This window comes from Bos javanicus, chromosome 3, assembly GCF_032452875.1.
Source record: "Bos javanicus breed banteng chromosome 3, ARS-OSU_banteng_1.0, whole genome shotgun sequence".
Taxonomy (NCBI): Eukaryota; Metazoa; Chordata; class Mammalia; order Artiodactyla; family Bovidae; genus Bos; species Bos javanicus.
The window spans coordinates 47,556,714-47,578,367 of NC_083870.1; the positions used below are offsets into that span (position 1 = coordinate 47,556,714).

General features: G+C 38.1%; 1 long non-coding RNA gene across 1 annotated transcript in view; it reads left to right on the plus strand.

The window, feature by feature from the left end:
• Nucleotides 1-21,654, plus strand: part of LOC133244246 (uncharacterized) — a 28,993-nt gene that overhangs the window by 4,632 nt on the left and 2,707 nt on the right. The window contains exon 2 of the long non-coding RNA XR_009735341.1: nucleotides 10,762-10,923. This is a non-coding gene — a long non-coding RNA (uncharacterized LOC133244246). The remainder of the gene's footprint in view (nucleotides 1-10,761; nucleotides 10,924-21,654) is intronic.

Sequence of the window (21,654 nt, forward strand, 5' to 3'; positions counted from 1 at the left end):
ATTTTAAATCTAAGTTTATCTAATTTATTTATAGTCATTGAAAAAATGAGACATAAAGAAAAAAGTAAATTTTTAAAAAGTTAAAAATCCTGAAATCCAGATAAAGCTACTGATCTTTCTCACTTTGTTCAATAAATATTTTTAAATTATAAAAAAATAATACCTCTTCTTCATATGATATAAATAGTTATAAGGTATATTAAAAAAACACTTATAATTTTCCCAAATTACTGAGGTAACCAAAATTAGCAGTTTGGGCTTCCCTCATAGCTCAGTCCATAAAGAATCTACCTGCAATGTAAAGGAGATGCAGGTTTGATTCCTGGGTCAGGAAAATCCCTTGGAGAAGGAAATGGCAACCGACTCCAGTGTTCTTGCCTAGAGAATCCCATGGACAGAGGAGCCTGGTGGGCTACAGTACATGGGGCTGCAAAAGAGTTGGACACAATTTAGCGACTAAACAACAACAGTAAATCATTTAGCACTTTCCTTACTCTCAAAAAATATATATAAACATATAGACAATTTTACATTTTTAGGCAAAAGTTGAATCATATTATATACATTATTCTGTAATCATAGTTTTGATACTGTTACTGTTAAATTTAGTGTGTATGTATTTACATAATACTTTTTCAGGTAGAAGTATAATGTTTGCTTGTATGAGTGTGCACCGTTTTTGCGGTGACTCAAAACAGTGAGCATTTATTATCCCATGACCTCTGTGTCAGGAATCTGGGAGAAGCTTAGTTTGGTTGTTCTGGCTTTGGGTTTCTCTTGAGGCTGCAGTCAAGGTGTTGGCTAGGTTTACAGTCACCTGAAAATTTCACTGGGATGGGAAGATCTGCTCCCAAAGTAGCTTACTCACATGGCTGTTGGCTGGAGTTCTCAGTTCCTTGCCAGTTGTTGGAAGACCACATCTATTTTTATACATGTAGACCTCTACATAGGGCTGCTTGAGTGTCTGGTTTTCCCCTGGGTAATTAATCCAGCAGAGAATGAGGTGAATGAATCTGTGTTTTTTTATGACCTATCCCTGGAAGTTTCATAACATCATTTCCATGGTACAGTTAAGAAGCATCTAAGTTGTTCTCCTCTTTGCTAACACACAAAGGTGATAAAAATTACCTATGTGTGTGCTGACATTTTTATTTATGTCAATTGCCAAAAGTAGTATTTCTCATACAACATTTCAATAGAAAACCGTTACATTATTTTTTAGGCTGGTGTAGCAATTCCTTTATTAGCAAATGAATGTTGGGGAGATCTTTCTTTGCAACCTTATACATATGGATGTTAAATTTTTTGCCAACAATACACGTGCTGCTGCTACTGCTGCTAAGTCACTTCAGTCGTGTCTGACTCTATGCGACCCCATAGACGGCAGCCCACCAGACTCTGCCGTCCCTGGAATTCTCCAGGCAAGAACACTGGAGTGGATTGCCATTGCCTTCTCCATTGTGTGAAAGTGAAAAGTGAAAGTGAAGTCGCTCAGTCGCATCCAACTCATAGCGACCCCATGGACTGCAGCCTACCAGGCTCCTCCATCCATGGGATTTTCTAGGCAAGAGTACTGGAGTGGCTTAACATTGCCTTCTCTGAACAATACAAGTAACCATATATAATTATCTAGATTATTCCTATGTACTTATATACCCTATAGATACAGCTGGTATACATAGGCAAAATGGGATATGTTCTCCCATTTTTTAAACAAAAAATAGCCTCTTTTATTTATAACCTTTGCAACTTGGTTTTAAAATCTATTCATCAGCATATTACACACACTTATTGTAAATTAATTTTTCTGATAACATATATAAATTTCTATAATAATTCATCCTAGTGGCTGAATAGCATACTCATTTATAAATGTATCATTGTTTATTTAATAGATCAGTTATTGTTATTAATGTAAGTTGGGTTCCATTTTTTTCTATTATTGTAAAGATAGAGCACTAAGTATTTTAAAATGTATAGTTTTGAGGACTGATATGATGTTTCTTTTCTCACTTCATTTTATAGTAATACACTTGGGCAGGAACTAAGCTAAATAAGTCATGAACTTGTTGAGTGCACTTATGAAACTATAATTTCTTTGAGAATGGATACGTAAGAGTTTTTACTACAAGACATATAAGAGTTGATATTGTTGATAAACAATATCCTTTTTTTAATCTTTGATTATTGTGGGTTCTCGTCACCGGAAAACAAAGCTGTTCTTTTCTCTCTCCACCCACTACCAAGTTCAAAACTTTCTAGACAGCATTTCATTGAATTTGCAATAATTATGTAGTGTTTCTAGGCATCTGTTTGAAAACAAGGTGAGAGTAGTTCCTGTAGGAGATATCTCCTCTTCCTACTACTGCTGCTGCTGCTTCTAAGTCGCTTCAGTCGTATCCAACTCTGTGCGACCCCATAGACGGCAGCCCACCAGGCTCCCCCGTCCCTGGGATTCTCCAGGCAAGAACACTGGAGTGGGTTGCCATTTCCTTCTCCAATGCATGAAAGTGAAAAGTGAAAGGGAAGTCGCTCAGTCGTGTCCAACCCTCAGCAACCCCATGGACTCCAGCCTTCCTGGCTCCTCCATCCATGGGATTTTCCAGGCAAGAGTACTGGAGTGGGGTGCCATTGCCTTCTCCAAAGTTAACATTTATTTAGCCTTTACTTTGATGCCAGGTACTGCACTGAGTACTTTGTAAGCATCATCTCATTCAAGTCTCTCTACACTTTATGAACTATTGATATTTCCAGTTTTCAAATATGGAAAATGCATCTTAGAAAGTTTAGTCCTCATCCAGAATCCTACAGCTATATATGGAGCACAAACCACATGGGTTTGACTCCAAAGCCTCAGTTTGTGACCACTACATTCTCTACTGTCAGTACTAATGCTATGAAACTTGCTTGAAGTTAAGAGTATTTGAAGACATTTGTGGTATGCAATATTCTTGGAAGGTCTTTACTATCACAGTAATTTAATGCCTCTTATCTTGCTACATGCCAGCTTTGTCAATGTCAATTTTTTTCTTCTTTTGGCCTGTTTTGCTTTGTCAATGTCAATATTTTCAAGGGCAGATTTGTACACAGGAAAGATTATTCAGAAGTTGAGTTTAGTTAAAAGTATATTTGAGTCATTAAATGCAAAAATTTGAAAACTTAGCTCTTCTATAATCTTATATTTATAAGTCTGGCAAATTTAGCAATCACTTTTATGAGGTCTTTGATTAATGTTTAGTCCAATTTACAAATTAAGTTAATTAAACTCCTTTGAACATTTTAAACTAAATTTATAAGTTAAATATATTTGACTTCTTATTTAGACACTTCAAATGGGTGATTTAAAAACAAATTTTCTAGAATACTTAAAATACCTCTAATGACTCTGATAAATTAAACCTAGAAATAATATGGACCTTAAGTTTTCTAAAATGTTTTAATATTTTATACACTTACTGTAATTACTATTTAAGCTAAATAAAATTTCTGCTTAACTGCACAGGCTTAAACCAACTGCTAATTATACATTTTAAGTTGGATCATAAGTTTTACCTATTCTTTAATAAACTAAAATATTTTAAACATTATAAATACTCAAAAGTGAAGCATATTTCCTGAGTTCTTAAATATTAACACTATGTATTTGATTATCTTAAATATATCTGTAATTATTTCTAAAGTTTCAGTTCAATAAAATGCTACCAATGAAATATTTTATCCTAAGCAGTTGTTGGGGATAATTTCTTGCAGATGAGTATATATCAGGAGATAAGGGCTAACATGATGAATAAATTATTTCTAGTGACCTGATGGGATATATAGAGCCCTATACATAGTGTGACTCTGTGACTATTCATAGTCATTATGTCACAGGCATGAAAACATTAAAAAACAAAAGAAAAGGTTGATCTCATAATCTAAGTATCCTTGACTTTCATCTACTCAAGGAAGCCTGTTACCCTACTTGGGCTCCCACCTCATTTAATGTATGTGCACTCATGGTTACATTCCTCAAAGCAGAGGTATTTAATTTAACTGGCCAGTTAAATTAACTGTGATGGTGGCCAGGGAAAAAGAGTGGAGGTTGCCTATAAGGAGAAGAAAAGTAACTGTAACATTACCACCTAGAGATTCCCAAGGAAGGAAAAGTATGAAGCTAAACACTCTATATTGCTCAAGAAGCTCCTTTTCACTAAGAGGAGTCTAATAGCACTGACATTTTGTAACAATCCACAGTCAAGTGGTCAGAATCTAGGATTCCAGTTCTAGGAGAATGGAAGGGAGATGAGAACAAGGGAAGATGAGAAAGGTATACATGGAAGACCTACCACTGTAGATTGGCTGGGTCTACGGAGAGGTGAGTGAGATGTCCAAGTCACAAAATGCAAGCTCAATCTTCTAATTAGGAAAAGTGATAAGATCAAGAAGGTATTTATAATGTTTATAATTGTACTTATAATTATGTCTTATATAGCAAATAAGTAGATGGTAACAATAACCCTGTATACGAGACAGCAAAAGAGACACTGATGTATAGAACAGTCTTTTGGACTCTGTGGGAGAGGGAGAGGGTGGGATGATTTGGGAGAATGGCATTGAAATATGTATAATATCATATATGAAATGAGTCGCCAGTCCAGGTTCGAAGCACGATACTGGATGCTTGGGGCTGGTGCACTGGGATGACCCAGAGGGATGGTATGGGGAGGGAAGAGGGAGGAGGGTTCAGGATGGGGAACACATGTATACCTGTGGCAGATTCATTTTGATATATGGCAAAACCAATACAATATTGTAAAGTTAAATAAAATAAAATTTAAAAAAAGAAAAAGTTTCTTAAACTTAAAAAAAAAAGAAGTTTCAGTATTGGTTAATTTAAAAGATGCAAAAATATAGCTCAGGTGATTTCCAACTCTTTTCTCATTCATGGTTGGCCTTTAAATTCAGACTTTTGCCTTGACTTAGCATGGATTTTGAGTCAGAAAGGGTCTCAAGGAAAACAGATGAACTTTAAATTAGCATAACTCAAGATTATTTGCAAAAATGCATGAAGATTGTAGGCAACCACAAGGGATGGTACTGTTAGCCAAGGGGCTGGCTGGTACTAGCAGGAGAACAGCCACCATCCCTAAGCATGAAGGGGCAGGGGGACAGAGCAGCTACTAGAGCCAGGAAGGAGATGTGTAGAGAAGCCAGCCTGAAAAGAGCTGTGACTTTCAGCATGAAGACACAACCACCAGGACACCATGTAGAGAGGGAAATAGAGGAATTATTGAGTTCCTGACTGTCCTCTCTTCCTCCAATCCTGTCAGAGGTGCTCTTTGGTTAAACCCAGTAGGAAATCAGAGAGCAAGGGAATAATTTAACTTGTTCTGATAGGCCAGTCTCCCAGAAAGCAGAATAGGGAAGGAAAGAGAATTTTTCTAGAAGTGTAAACAGATGATAAGCAGCACAGCTGTTGTGCTTTAAGCATCATATATCCTCACATAACCACTTCTAGCATGAGAATGAGTGCCTCTCTTCATTTTTCTCTATTATTATTATTTTAGAGAGAAAGAAACCTTTCTCAGAAGCTTCTCGGATTTTCTCATAGATTTGTTTTTCTAGCATGTTCCAATTACAAGGGTGAATGGGAAAGTTAGTATCCTAAGTGGAGGGACATGCAGGACATCACCCTTGGGTGGGCAGTCAACAGTGTGCAAGTTATAAGAAAACTGCATTTCTTTGGAAATTTTGAAATGATCCAGTAAATGACTAATAGTAAAAGGCTAATATGAAAAAGTGTCACAAGAGTGTGGGACAGCTAGAATTCTCATATATTGCTGGTTGGAGTGTAAAATGGTATAGCCACTCTAGAAAATAATATGATAGTTTCTCAGAACACCAATTATACTCCTACCCTACAGTCTAGTCATTCCATTTGTAGATATTACACACCAGAATGAAAGCATGCTAGTACAAATTTATACAAGATACTCATAGCAACCTTATTTGTAGTGGCCTTGAACTGGTAACAGCCCAAATGCCACTCAACAGGTGACTGGATAAACAGATTATGGTGTATAAATACAATGAAATACAACTCAACATTAAAAAGAATGGCACAAAATGGATGAATCTTAGTTATGCTGAATGAAAGAATCCTGACAAAAAGGAACACTATGTGAATCTAATATAAAACTCTAGAAAATAGGTGCAAACTATAGTGACAGAAAGCAGGTTTCAGTCAGTTCAGTTCAGTTGCTCAGTTGTGTCCACTCTTTACCACCCCAGGGACTGTAGCACCCCAGGCTTCCCTGTCCATCACCAACTCCCGAGCTTACTCAAACTTATGTCCATAGTCGTGATGCCATCCAATCATATCCACCTCTGTCATCCCCTTCTCCTCCTGCCTTCAATCTTCCCCAGCATCAAGGCCTTTTCAAATGAGTCAGTTCTTTGCATTAGGTGGCCAAAGTATTGGAGTTTCAGCTTCAGTATCAGTCCTTCCAATGAATACTCAGAACTTATTTCCTTTAGGATGGACTGGTTTGATCTCTTTGCCATCCAATGGACTCTTAAGAGTCTTCTCCAAAACCACAGTTCAAAAGCATCAATTTTTTGGCACTTAGCTTTCTTTATAGTCCAACTCTCACATCCATACATGACTACTGGAAAAACCATAGCTTTGACTAGATGGATCTTTGTTGGCAAAGTAACCTCTCTGCTTTTTAATATGCTGTCCAGGTTGGTCCTAACTTTTCTTTCAAGGAGCTGCTGCTGCTGCTGCTAAGTCGCTTCAGTCGTATCTGACTCTATGCGACCCCATAGATGGCAGCCCACCAGGCTCCCCCGTCCCTGGGATTCTCCAGGCAAGAACACTGGAGTGGGTTGCCATTTCCTTCTCCAATGCAGGAAAGTGAAAAGTGAAAGTGAAATCGCTCAGTCTTGTCCGACTCTTAGCGACCCCATGGACTGCAGCCCTCCAGGCTCCTCCGTCCATGGGATTTTCCAGGCAAAAGTACTGCAGTGGGGTGCCACTGCCTTCTCCGTCTTTTAATTTCATGGCTGCAGTCACCATCTGCAGTGATTTTGGAGCCCAAAAAAATAAAGTCTGACACTGTTCCCACTGTTTCCCCATCTATTTGCCATAAAGTGATGGGATCAGATGCCAAGATTTTCATTTTTCTTTTTTTTTAAAATTTTTTAAAATTTTATTTTATTTTTAAACTTTACAATATTGTATTGGTTTTGCCAAATATCGAAATGAATCCGCCACAGGTATACATGTGTTCCCCATCCTGAACCCTCCTCCCTCCTCCCTCCCCATACCATCCCTCTGGGTCATCCCAGTGCACCAGCCCCAAGCATCCAGTATGGTGCTGGATGAACCTGGACTGGCGACTCGTTTCATATATGATATTATACATATTTCAATGCCATTCTCCCAAATCATCCCACCCTCTCCCTCTCCCACAGAGTCCAAAAGACTGTTCTATACATCAGTGTCTCTTTTGCTGTCTCGTATACAGGGTTATTGTTACCATCTTTCTAAATTCCATATATATGCGTTAGTATACTGTATTGGTGTTTTTCTTTCTGGCTTACTTCACTCTGTATAATAGGCTCCAGTTTCATTCACCTCATTAGAACTGATTCAAATGTATTCTTTCGAATGTTGAGTTTTAAGCCATCTTTTTCACTCTCCTCTTCACTTTCATCAAGAGGTTTTTTAGTTCCTCTTCGCTTTCTGCCATAAGTGTGGTGTCATCTGCACATCTGAGGTTACTGGTATTTCTCCCAGCAATCTTGATTCCAGCTTGTGCTTCCTCCAGCCCAGTGTTTCTCATGATGTACTCTGCATATAAGTTAAATAAGCAGGGTGACAATATACAGCCTTGATGTACTCCTTTTCCTATTTGGAAACAGTCTGTTGTTCCATATCTAACTGTTGCTTCTTGACCTGCATAGAGATTTCTCAGGAGGCAGGTCAGGTGGTCTGGCATTCCCATCTCTTTAAGAATTTTCCAGTTTGTTGTGATCTACACAGTCAAAGGCTTTGGTACAAACAATAAAGCAGAAGTAGATGTTTTTCTGGAGCTCTCTTGCTTTTTTGATGATCCAGCAGATGTTGGCTATTTGATCTCTGGTTCCTCTGCCTTTTCTAAATCCAGTTTGAACATCTGGAAGTTCATGGTTCATGTACTGTTAAAGCCTGGCTGGGAGAATTTGAGCATTACTTTGCTAGCATGTGAGATGAGTACATTTTTGCGGTAGTTTGAACATTCTTTGGCATTTCCTTTCTTTGGGATTGGAATGAAAACTGACCTTTTCCAGTCCTGTAGCCACTGCTGAGGTTTCCAAGTTTGCTGGCATATTGAGTGCAGCACTTTAACAATATCATCTTTTAGGATTTTAATTACCTCAACTGGAATTTCATCAGGTTTAGGGGAAAGGAATAAGGAAAGGATAAGTGGAGGATTACAAAGGGCAAAAGGAAACTTAGAGAATGATTGAATGTGCTCATTATCTTATTGCAATTGTTTCATTGGTCCATATACATGTCAAAATTGATCAAATGGTACACTTTACATTAATGTGCATACAGTAAGACTATATGCAGTGGCAATTGGAATATTTTTTCTCTTCAAGTTCTTCTAACTTTCCAATGTCTATTTCCTCTAAATAGTTTCCAACTTTCTTTAGAATACACATTTTCCTACAATCTTCCATTGTCATAATCTTTAATGACTCACCTTTAAGAATGGCTGTTACAAACAGACTGATTAAGATTTCATGTTTTTTTCTGCTGTCTTCTCTCCAAGCCACCCCATACTTGATTTTATGCCTAATAAATGCCTTTTCTGGCAATTAGATAGTTTCAGAAGGGTAGGAAATCATCTCTGCAATTAGTCAAAAATGTTTTGAAGCAATGCCTTTTTCACATCTGTGGGCATCATTCTGTCCATCTTCTGTGAGCTTCCAGTGGTGAAAGCACTACCCTCAGACGTCCGTGACAGACTTAGCCCAACTAGACAGTAGATTGAATGAGAAAGTTTGTGCTGCTCCTATAAGCCTATCAGCATTAGAAAACAAAGGACTTAGACTGTGTCCTTTTCTCATCTTTGCATACAGAATATACATGAGGTAAGACTATATATTTGCAATAACCACAAATATTCAAGTAGAAATTTCTTAACTTTTTGTGGGAAATTCATATACATATATGGAGATAAATAGAAATTTCATTACAGGGAGAGTTATATTAAAAACATACCTTTTTGGAGAAGGAAATGGCAACCCACTCCAGTATTCAAAGTTGGAAGTGACTGAAGTGACTTAGCACACACAATGCTATGAACACTGAGGTTCATGTATATTAACACGAATGGATAAAGAAGATGTGGTATATATACACAATAGAATACTACTCAGTCATAAAGAAGGATGAAATAATGACATTTGCAGCACCATGGATGGATTTGGAGCGCATTATGTTAAGTGAGATAAGTCAGATAAAGACAAATACTTGATGATATCACTTATATATGGAATCTAAAAAATGCAACAAACTAGTGAATACAACAAAAAAGAAGACAACTTACAGATAGAGAAAGCAAACTAGTGATTATCAGTGGGGAGAGAAGAGGGGAAGGGCCACATAGAGGTAGGTGATTAAAAGGTACAAACTCTTATGCATTAACTAAGGCACAAGGGTATATTGTATAATAAAGTAATATGGCCAATATTTTATAGTAAATATAGATGGAATGTGTGCTTCCCTGGTGTCACAGACTGTAAAGAACCTGCCTACAACGCGGGAGACCTGGGTTCAGTCCTTGGGTTTGGAAGATCCTCTGGAGGAGGGCATGGCAATCCACTCCAGTATTTCTTGCTGGAGAATCCCCATGGACAGAGGAGCCTAGTGGGCTACAGTCCATGGGGTTGCAAAGAGTCAGACGTGACTGAGTGACTACACATACACACATAGATGGAGTGTAACCTTTAAAAATTATGAATTAGGATGTCCCTGATGGTCCAGTGGTTAAGAATCTTCTCTGCAGTGCAGGGAATGGAGACTCAATCCCTGGTTGGGGAACTAAGATCCCACTTGCTGCTGAGCAACTAAACCCATGTGTCTCAACTAGAGGGCCTCCACCAGTAAGGAGAGATCCCATGTGATGCCTTGAAGATCCTGAGTGCTGCAACTAAGACCCAACACAGCCAAATAAATAAATATTTTTAAAAGTTATGAATCACTATGTTGTATGGTTGCACCTTATACTAGCCATCAACTGTACTTCAATTTAAAAAAGAAGAGTTTAGCTATTATTAAAAAAACAACCAAAGAATTCGCCCTATCTGTGCCTCCCCACTCCACACACACAAAAACAAAAACACCACCACCAACAGATAGCCAGGATAATCTGCCATTTAGTATACCAAGAGTTATCTCTGGAGCTTCCTAAGAGTTAAGAGCCATTGTATGAATTTATATAGAGAGACCAAATGAGGCTGTTTATGAGAAACTTGTTCTCAAAGTTAGTAAAGATTTTAGGCAGGAACTTGGCTGCTGATGGCAAATGGACAAGTAGATGTAAATGTAATTCAACCATTAAAATCTAAACCCATAGAAGCGAGGAAATTCACAGTTAAAGGAGGAAATGGGTTGTGCAGTGCTTTCTCTAGCAGTGAAGCACAATGGGGTGTATTGAGGAATTTGAGATACCCCATAGTCTGAGGCATTGAAGGCATTGTTCATGTTTCATCTCTTACTTGCAGATTTCAGAGCATTTATGGATTTGAATATTCCTTGTAAAGTACCATCTTTGGGGATATGGTTAGGAAGAAAAGAAAAGAAAAACAGTGTTTTTCCTTCCTTATTGCAACAAGGCTGGGGATGAAGGTATGAGGGTGAATTCATATCACATGAAAGAATTTGGAGTGAGTAATCTGAAATATTGGAGAAGGCAATGGCAAGCCACTCCAGTACTCTTGCCTAGAAAATCCCATGGATGGAGGAACCTGGTGGGCTGCATTCCATGGGGTCGCTACGAGTTGATCGCAACTGAGCAACTTCACTTTCACTTTCACGCAATGGAGAAGGAAATGGCAACCCACTCCAGTGTTCTTGCCTGGAGAGTCCCAGGGACGGCAGAGCCTGGTGGGCTGCCGTCTACGGGGTCGCACAGAGTCGGACACGACTGAAGTGACTTAGCAGTAGCAGCAGTAGCAATCTGAAATATCCATGTCCTGGCTGAGTATTCCTCCAGGATTTCATGCATTCCTGATCCATGTGTACAGACCTCAGTTTGGGCAAAGCTACTGGACAAACAGAGACTTAGTGTAACCCAGTAAGTTCTGTTCAGCTTGGATGTACAGAGTTTGATTTCTTATCAACATGAGAGCTATTTGGGACAATGGAAAATCATTTTCCATTTCCACTTCTCTCAACTATGGTATAATAAAATCTGTTTGGCTTGTGCACAATTGGGTGGTTGGTGGTGAAGAGAAAAACTCTGAAGTGACCTAGTAACATCCAGCTTGCATGTATTTTATGGTTTGGGAAAAACAATTTTAAATATACATTTTAAAAGTGTCTTAATCTTGATATGCTTTTAAGACTATACAGTAAATATGATAACTCAAGTGAAGAGCAGAGTCATAGCAGTTGGAAACCTGAAAGAAAGTCTCTCTTTTGCCCCAAAATGAAAGAATGTTGATCCGGCACACAGAACATAGGCATTGTATACATGAAAATACATACGCATGTGCACACACACACACACACACAACTAGAGCAGCATTCAGAGGTCTGTAAAGAGATCTGAAGCACACTCTAGGGAAATAAATTGTATCTTTTCTACCTTTTTCCTTTCAAATAAAGTTTCATTATGCAAGTTTGGGTATTCCACATTTCAGTGAAAAGTTAATCAGAATAAGAGACCCAAAGTATAGGGAGAAGGATAGTTGCCATCAGAAACAATGATCTAGGAGTGTTATTACTGATGTCATGTGAATAAACACACTTTTAGTAAGTCAAGGAACCTATATGGCCACCACCACGATATAAAGAGCATGTGGCTATATATACTTAAAGTCTTAAAAATGACTCCACCCCTATCATCTACACTAAAAGAAAAATGTTTATAATAATACATATATTGACTTCTGCTTTCTAGTCAATAACAAGATTTATTGTCCCACTCTTCAGTCAATTTTATCCTCTTTGGGTCAACAAATCTTGATATTGATCTCAACAGAAGTCAATACCTGCTTATTACTTACCTCCACATTTAGACGCCTACCAACAATTCTTATGGGCATCCCTTGACAGGCAAAAGTGAATACTCACTATCTCCTTTCTATACAAAATACATTTTTATGGTGTTCGTGTATAATGTCACTTTTACAAGCCTAAGTTCAGATCTAGTTATAAAACTAAATGAAGAAAAAAGATAGATGGGCTTCAGTAATCTGTAAGTATAAGCTAGACAGAGGTTTAATATTCATTTATAATTTCCCAAAAAATAAAATCATGCTCTTTTGTATTAATTAGTCTCTAGTCATTTCCTACATCAGAGATGATTAAACAAGATCACAAAAACAAAATTTTTGAGAGTAAAAATCTGACAGAAAATAAAGTTTAAAATTCTAGGCTATTTTAAATGCTTGAAAAGCAGACAAGTCATACATTCCAGCAATTATCCAAATGTCTGCCAAGCTCCAACATCTAAATGTTGAGATATTTGAGATATATAACTTTCATCGTAGTCAAAGATATTCTAGGTTAGATAACTAAGCAGCTTTCAGGAAGGGATTTTTGTTTGTTTGCTTGGCAACTGAAAAGAAATGAAGATCAAGAAGCAGCCTTGCCTGGGCTTTTTAATGAATGTGAGACAAGTTCTACCAAAGGCAATTATTAAACCATCCCCCAAAGTTGTTTGTTCCGCTTACGAATGCAGTCCTGGTTCCATAAGACCTCTAGGTGTAAAACAGCATCATCAGCTGTCTTGCTAACCTCACCTGTTGAAATATTAAAAAGGAAAAAAAAAATACCAATATGTACAAACCCAGAGGCAGACAAAACAAAATACACTCAGGGCTGTAAGGAATTAATTTTTCAAATTCAATAAATAAACCTCCATTGCATATGTATGCTAAAATGCTTCAAATTAAAATTCAAGAATACTTATCTTTTGTGCTGCCCTTGAAATACTCTGCTGTCTCTAGATTGACTCACAAACATCATAAGGTCCACATTTAAAACCTCTGTCTTGCCACAGGCAAAATGCCAATAAATAATAACAAAAAGGGAAGAAAGAAAAAGACAAATGGAGCAGGTAACACAGATCATTTTATCACTAGCTGAAGTTTGCTGCTGCCAGTTCCTTCTCTTTCAGATTATATAATAGTGAATCAAAAGTGAAAATAAACTGAAAATGGAACATAGGAGAAAAAAACCACTTAAATACTTAGACTTGTGTTAATTCAGAATGCATATAAGCTTTCATAATAATTTAAAGCGGTTTTCTAAAAGATGTGAAAGCATGCATGTTCTTTGAATAGCCACTACTAGCTTGTTAATCAATTTTTATAAGCTTTGTCTAAGAGAGTTAATTTTTTAAAACTGTGCCACTAATTTCACATTGTGTTTCCTGAATAAATTCATTAACTTCCCCTACAAGTCTTAGTTGCTGTTTTCCAAAATAACCAGCTCAAAAGTGAAAAATGTGGTAGGGAGAAAGAAGCCTGCTGTTTTATCAACTTCAAACTCCTTTTGAAAATGTAATATAAGCACTTAGTTTGTAAGTTTAGACACATCTGTAAATTCATCTTCAGGTTCATTTCCCAATTTTCCCTCTTTGCTTCCAAGAATTAGGAAAAACAGGGTCATGTACCTTGTCATTCAATTTTCCCAGGCGGGTCTTAAAAGGGACTGTGAACAGGACATCTGTGACTTGGCTGTATTGTGTGATGTTTTCAAGGCTAATTTGTAATGGACTTAGGAAATATGAAATAAGAGAGATGATTTCTCAAGTTCAGCACTACTAATAGTTGGAAGGATAATTCTTTGTTGGAGGGGGAGGGGTACCCCTGTGAATTAGAGGCTATTTAGCAGATTCCCTGGCCTCTGCCCCTCAAGATGCTAGTAGTACCCCCTACCCAGTTGTGACAAGAAAAATACCTTCAGAGACTGCCAAACGTCTTATGAGGAACAGAATTGTCATACCAAGATACAGCATTGTTCGTAAAACATCAAGAAATATTGCAAAATCATCTATCACTATACTCATGACAGACTGACCAAATCAATGGCCATTTTGGATTACTGTACGCAAAAAGAAGATTATTAAGCCACAGCCGCCAAAGATGTTCACTCTGCTTATTAACTGAGCCTTAGTTCTGACATCCTCAGATTTCTACTAAGTGAAAACACAAAACAGAATCCCTTAAAAGCTAAGTCTCCAAGTCTTGAGAGTAGAACCTTAGAATTTTAGAGCTAGAAGGAAACTTGGAGTGCATCTCTAAAAGCATTCTCTTTATAGCTGCGCAATGAACCTAGCAAGGATATAAGACTTGCCCAACATCACACAGCTATTTAGTAACAGAAACAAGAAACCATATCTTTGAACTCTGACTCTAGATTCTTCTCTGTATACTAAAATGTGAATCTATTGACTATGGTAGATTGCAGGTTACTCATGGAACTTTTTCCAGCCCCATTCTTATACGAAAATTTAAAAGATGGTGATAGTATAAATAAAATTTGCTTCAAATTTTTAAGCACAAGACCTTATAACTTTATCATCTCAGATGATAGTTCGCCTAGACTTGATCTTAAATTTAGTACTAAGCATATTCAAGTTGAAATCTACTTTAAAGTACTTTATTGTATTCTTCTGGAAGATGCCTTGGCATAAGTAATCAAATATTACTAGATATTTTCACTTAAATATTTCTTCATCTCCTGAAACTTATCTCTTCTTCAAATCTACCTCCAGATTTTCATAACTCTGTGAGTCTTCTAGTTGAAAAACTAACATTGCCTTTTCTTATCTTTTTATTTCTTATTGTTTGTTTTCTAAACAATTTCAATATCCTATTTACTACTTTTCTTCATAATATTTTTGAAAAACAATTCTTTCTTTTCATATTCATTGTTAGCACACCATAATAGTCCCTATCAATATGTATATAGACCAACAAGTGATGCCAAATTTATTTTGCCATATTTACTCCTTTTTACATCTACTACCAAACCCACCTTGCCGATGACCACCTGAGGATTCCTCTGCAGAGTTTTATATAATGAATTTATCAATAAATATTCATGGAACAATTCCTGAATTAAGGAAATGGTGTAGGCATAATTGCTAGGTGGAAGTACTGAGGTATGTCATGGAGAGGGAAGGATTTGTGGCTAAAGAAGTTTTAGATCAGGACCTTACTTTCAGAATTTATGTTTCAGTTGAAATGTACATTGAAGTTCAGTTCAGTTCAGTCGCTCAGTCGCGTCTGACTCTCTGTGACCCCATGAATAGCAGCACGCCAGGCCTCCCTATCCATCACCAACTCCTGGAGTTCATTCACACTTACATCCATCGAATCAGTGATGCCATCCAGCCATCTCATCCTCTGTTGTCCCCTTTTCCTCCTGCCCCCAATCCCTCCCAGCGACTTAACTAAAGTCTTAGTGCAAGATCACACATACATGCAAATAGGTAAGTACAGAAACTTGTGATTTCTGTTTCAAATTCCCGAGATGATTAATCTTTGAAAAATTTTGGTTTAAAGATAAATCTTAATGATAGTTTGTGAAGATGCTAAAATCCCATTTGTGATCATCTCCACACTGTTCTTCTCCATATGTGCTGGTTATAAAACCAGTTTTGCAGTGCTATCAACCGATGTGCAATAGCAGCTGAAATCACCATTCAATTCAGTTCAGTTCAGTCACTCAATTGTGTCCAACTCCTTGAGACCCCATGGTCTGCAGCACACCAGGCCTCCCTGTCCATTACCAACTCCCAGAGTTTACCCAAACCCATGTCCATTGAGTTGGTGATGCCATCCAACCATCTCATCCTCTGTCATCCCCTTCTCCTCCTACCTTCAATCTTTCCCACTATCAGGGTCTTTTCAAGTGAGTCAGCTCTTTGCATCAGGTGGCCAAAGTATTGGAGTTTCAGCTTCAGCATCAGTCCTTCCAATGAATATTCAGGACTGATTTCCTTTAGGATTGACTGGTTTGATCTCCCTGCAGTCCAAGGGACTCTCAAGAGTCTTCTCCAACACCACAGTTCAAAAGCATCAATTTTTTGGCACTCAACTTTCGTTATAGTCCAACTCTCACATCCATACATGACCACTGGAAAAGCCATAGCCTTGACTAGATGGACCTTTGTTGGCAAAGTAATGTCTCTGCCTTTTAATATGCTGTCTAGGTTGGTCATAACTTTCCTTCCAAGGAGTAAGCGTCTTATAATTTCATGGCTGCAATCACCATCTGCAGTGATTTTGGAGCCCCCAAAAATAAAGTCTGCCACCATTTCCACTGTTTCCCCATCTATTTGCCATAAAGTGATGGGACTGGATGCCATGATCTTAGTTTTTTGAATGTTGAGTTTTAAGCCAACATTTTCACTCTCCTCTTTCACTTTCATCAAGAGGCTCTTTAGGTCTTCTTTACTTTCTGCCATAAGGGTAGTGTCATTTGCACATTGAGCTTATTGATATTTCTCCCGGCAATCTTGATTCCAGCTTGTGCTTCTTCCAGCCCAGCATTTCTCATGATGTACTCTGCATATAAGTTAAATAAACAGGGTGACAATATACAGCCTTGACATACTCCTTTTCCTATTTGGAACCAGTCTGTTGTTCCATGTCCAGTTCTAATTGTTGCTTCCTGACCTGCATACAGATTTCTCAAGAGACAGGCCAGGTGGTCTGACGTTCCCATCTCTTTTAGAATTTTCCACAGTTTATTGTGATCCACACAGTCAAAAGCTTTGGCATAGTCAATAAAGCAGAAATAGATACTTTTCTGGAACTCTCTTGCTTTTTCGATGATCCAGCAGATGTTGGCAATTTGATCTCCGGTTCCTCTGCCTTTTATAAAACCATCTTGAACATCTGGAAGTTCATGGTTCACATATTGTTGAAGCCTGGCTTGGAGAATTTTGAGCATTGCTTTACTAGTGTGTAAGATGAGTGCAGTAGTTTGAGCATTCTTTGGCACTGCCTTTCTTAGGGACTGGAATGAAAACTGACCTTTTCCAGTTCTGTGGCCACTGCTGAGTTTTCCAAATTTGTTGGCATATTGAGTGCAGCACTTTCACAGTTACCACTGGCTCTCTGCAAGCCTGAAAGGCAATTATATCACATACTCAAACTGGCCAGTGAACACTAGGCTAGGGCCAGTTCAAAGGGACCCTTCTAGTTTTTCAGAAACAATTGGTTCAGACTAATATATACTCAAGGTTATTCATTCATACTTGGAGAAGGAAATGGCAGCTCACTCCAGTATTCTTGCTTAGGAAATCCCATGGACAAAATCTGAACCTGGTGGGATATAGTCCATAGGGTCACAAAGAGTCGGACATGACTTACCAACTGAATACATATTTTCATAAGACATTGCTCCACCAGTGTCTGTGTTCTCAGTTTACATTTTTGTCCTCATGTTAGAAATGAAACTCAGACCATTAAATGTACAGTAGCAAGACCGAAAGATGGGTGACTATGAATCTTTTTATCAGAACTGCCTCGGTTGGATCTAAGATTTGAATAGTGATTTAGCATTCATGTGTAACAGATATCCTTTCAGTTAAAGTTATATGTAAAATACAGTTGGCCTAGAGTAGTGGAAATTAAAACGAAAATAAGCAAATGGGACCTAATTAATTTTAAAAGCTTTTGCACAAAGACGGAAACAATAAACAAGAACAAAAGATGACCTTCAGAATGGAAGAAAATAATGGTAAAGCGAAACAACTAACAAATCATTCATCTCCAGAATACATAAGCAGCTCCTACAGCTCAATAGTAGGAAAAAAAAAAAAAAAAACAGCCCAATCAAAAAAATGGGCAAAAGAGCTAATAGTCATTTCTCCAAAGAAGACATACAGATTGCCAACAGACACATGAAAAGATGCTGAACATCACTAATTGTTAGATAAATGCAAATCAAAACAATGAGGTATCATCTCACACTAGTCAGAATGGCCATCATCAAAAAAATCTATGAACAATAAATGCTGGAGAGGATGCAGAAAAAAGGAAACACTTCTACGTTGTTGGTGGGAATGTAAACTGATTCTGCCATTATGAAGAATAGTAAAGAGATTCCTTAAAGAACTAGGAATGAATCTACCATATGACCCAGCAACCCCACTATCGGGCATATACCCTGAGAAAACCACAATTCTAAAAGACACATGTATTCCAATGTTCATTGCAGCACTATTTACAATAGTCAAGTCATGGAAGCAACCTAGATGTTCACTGACAATTGAACAGATAAAGAAGATGTGGTACACACACACATATATAATGGAATATTACTCAGCCATAAAAAGAACAAATTTGAGTCAGTTCTAGTGAGGTGGATGAACCTAGAGCCTGTTATAAAGAGTGAAGTAAATCAGAAAGAGAAAAACAAGTATCATATATTAATGTATATATGGGGAAACAGTGGAAACAGTGTCAGACTTTATTTTTGGGGGCTCCAAAATCACTGCAGATGGTAACTGCAGCCATGAAATTAAAAGACGCTTACTCCTTGGAAGAAAAATTATGACCAACCTAGATAGCATATTCAAAAGCAGAGACATTACTTTGCCAATAAAGGTCTGTCTAGTCAAGGCTATGGTTTTTCCAGTGGTCATGTATGGATTCGAGAGTTGGACTGTGAAGAAAGCTGAGCACCGAAGAATTGATGCTTTTGAACTGTGGTGTTGGAGAAGACTCTTGAGAGTCCCTTGGCCTGCAAGGAGATCCAACCAGTCCATTCTGAAGGAGATCAGCCCTGGGATTTCTTTGGAAGGACTGATGCTGAAGCTGAAACTCCAGTATTTTGGCCACCTCATGCGAAGAGTTGACTCATTGGAAAAGACTCCGATGCTGGGAGGGATTGGGGGTAGGAGGAGAAGGGGATGACAGAGGATGAGATGGCTGGATGGTATTACTGACTCGATGGACATGAGTCTGAGTGAACTCTGGGAGTTGGTGATGGACAGGGAGGCCTGGTGTGCTGTGATTCATGGGGTCTCAAAGAGTCGGACACGACTGAGCAACTGAACTGAACTGAACTGATGAACTCTAGAAAAATGGTATTGCTGAACCTATTTTCAGGAAAGGAATGGAGACACAGATGTAGAGAATGGACTTGTGGGCACAGGGGAAGATGGAGAGAGTGGGATGAACGGAAATAGTAGTATCAACATATATATACACTATTATGTGTAAGATGGATAGCTGGTAAGAAGTTGTTATGTAACACAGGGAGCCAAGTCTGCTGCTCTGTGATGACCTGGAGGGATGAGATGGGGGGAGGAGAAGGAGGGGACAGAGGGACAGGGTTGTACATTTAACTTTGGCTGGTTCACATTTTTGTATGGCAGAAAACAACACAAAACTGTAAAAAACTTCAGTCAGTTCAGCTCAGTCCCTTAGTCATGTCCGACTCTTTGTGACCCCATGGACTGCATCACGCTAGGCTTCCCTGTCCATCACCAATACCTGGAGCTTACTCAAAGTCACTTTCATTGAGTTGGTGATGCCATCCAACTGTCATCCCCTTCCCCTCCTGCCTTCAATCTTTCCCAGCATCAGGGTCTTTTCCAATGAGTCAGTTCTTTGCATCAGGTGGCCAAAGTATTGGAGTTTCAACTTCAGCATCAGTCCTTCCAATGAATACTCAGGATTGATTTCCTTTAGGATTGACTGGTTGGATCTCCTTGGAGTCCAAGAGACTCTCAAGAGTCTTCTCCAACACCAGAGTCCAAAAGCATCAATATATATGGTTAGAAAGGTCACTCTGTATATAAGACACATATTTTGTGTGTGTCCTATCCCTAACTTTTCTAGGGACATCCACTCTTCATATCCACATTGTTATCATGCAAACACCTATTTTATACACTATAAAATTTCCCCTAGATTGCAGTTGATTGACTTAGTAGTGACAATCTGATCCAAACTAGGCCTCCGAATTCCTTTCTTGAGATTTTGAACTTCAGAGCGGGAGTTTTGGCAATCTCTGGTGGCTCAAATGGTAAAGTGTCTGCCTGCAATGCAGGAGACTTGGGTTCGATCCTTGGGTCAGGAAGATCCCCTGGAGAAGGAAATGGCAACCCACTCCAGTACTCTTGCCTGGAAAATTCCATGGATGAAGGAGCCTGGTAGGCTACAGTCCATGGGATCGCAAAGAGTCGGACACAACTGAGCAACTTCACTCACTTGCTCACTTGTAACCAAAGATGTCAAATGTCAATTAACCTGGGAGCTCTTCATCAGTCAGTTTTAAGCCATGAAATGGAACCAATTGGTTTACACAAAAAGAAAAATGGAACAGATGAATAAATAGTTACCTTGAGTAGAGACAAAGTGAATCCTGACACTCTTATATTCCCTGGTATTCCTGATAGTTCCTGAGCCCAACTGCATCCCTGACCAGCTACTATTTTTTTTTATTGAAGTACAGTTGATTTGCATTGTTGTGTTAATTTCTGCTGCGCATCAGAGTCATTCCGTTATTCACACACACACACACACACACACACACACACATTCTTTTTTAATATTCTTTTCCATTATAGTTTATCATAGGATTTTCAATATAGTTCTCTGTGCTATATAGTAGGACCTTGTTGTTAATCCATTTTATATATATTACCTTACATCTTGCTAACCCCAGTTACTATTTATGACATGTATAGTTAATCCACTATTTCAGAGGTGTTGGTTTTAATTCCTCCTAGGGGAATATATAAAAGCTCTTTGAGGGTAAAGACCATGCCTTTTACTTATTTTTACTATACCCTCCTCCTGTCCTGAGTCCACTGAGAGTGAGCATTTGGTAGTGTTTTATTTGAATTAACACATATGAGAGTAAAATATGGTATATTCCCTAAGGGAACCAATTATAAATTTTGTATAAAGGGGTGTTAAAAGTTAAATGAAAAAGCTCATATTGGCAGAAGATAAAAAAGTTTAACTAACAGCTGCTACAGATACAGGGACATTTGAGGATGAATGATAGCTATAAATCTTAAAGGAAACAAGCATATGAATAAATTAGAAGGCATGATGGCTAAAGAAAAGGGAAAAATAACCAAGCCCTATTTAATTATTTTTTTCTAAATCTAGGGATATCCATGTACCCTTCTCATCTTCTAGACTATAAACTCCACCAAGCCATTTATCACACCTGCTTTGTTCATCATGGTACAGCCACCTCAATCTAGTGGGATTCAATGAACATTTCTGTAATGAGTGAACTGCATAATCAGAATGCATTTTTTATTAAGTATTTCTGTAGAGGTCACATGTACTTTCTAGAATTTCCAGAATATGGACCCAAATTCTGCAATGGCAATCAGGGACTAACTGACATAAGCAAAGTATTAGAAATATCATTGATGAAATGTATATGGTCAGGGGAGTAAAACC